General features: G+C 67.1%; 1 protein-coding gene across 1 annotated transcript in view; it reads right to left on the bottom strand.

Annotated features, from left to right (window-relative positions):
* The window catches only part of BOC (BOC cell adhesion associated, oncogene regulated), a 79428-nt gene extending 79115 nt beyond the window's left edge, over positions 1-313 (bottom strand). Inside the window, exon 1 of the mRNA XM_011940575.1 lies at positions 150-313. The gene's annotated coding sequence lies outside the window, so the exon portion shown is untranslated. The remainder of the gene's footprint in view (positions 1-149) is intronic.

Genomic DNA, 313 nt, shown 5'->3' with positions numbered 1-313 from the left:
GGAATCGGCTCCAGCCGCCGGCACGTCCCCGGCAGTCACTCGCTGGCGCTGCCTCGGCCTGCGGCCGCCTCCTGCCCCCTCTTCTCCCCGAACCAACAATAAACACAACTTTTTATGAAAAGAAAACAAACTTCAGCGACGTGACTCACCTCTGCTGCACCCCGCGCCTGGGGAGGGCGAGCCGGGGCCCGGGGGCCAGCGTGGTGGGCGCAGAGGGAGCCACACAGCGCCGCGCCGCACGGACACACAACACGCACGGTGACACCGGGGACACACAACACGGGCGAGCGGCAGCGGCTGGAGCAACAAAGGA

The sequence above is a fragment of the Colobus angolensis genome, unplaced genomic scaffold (assembly GCF_000951035.1).
Source record: "Colobus angolensis palliatus isolate OR3802 unplaced genomic scaffold, Cang.pa_1.0 Scaffold190, whole genome shotgun sequence".
Taxonomy (NCBI): domain Eukaryota; kingdom Metazoa; phylum Chordata; class Mammalia; order Primates; family Cercopithecidae; genus Colobus; species Colobus angolensis.
The sequence above is the reverse complement of the archived record's forward strand: the minus strand, read 5'-3'. Positions and strand labels throughout refer to the sequence as shown.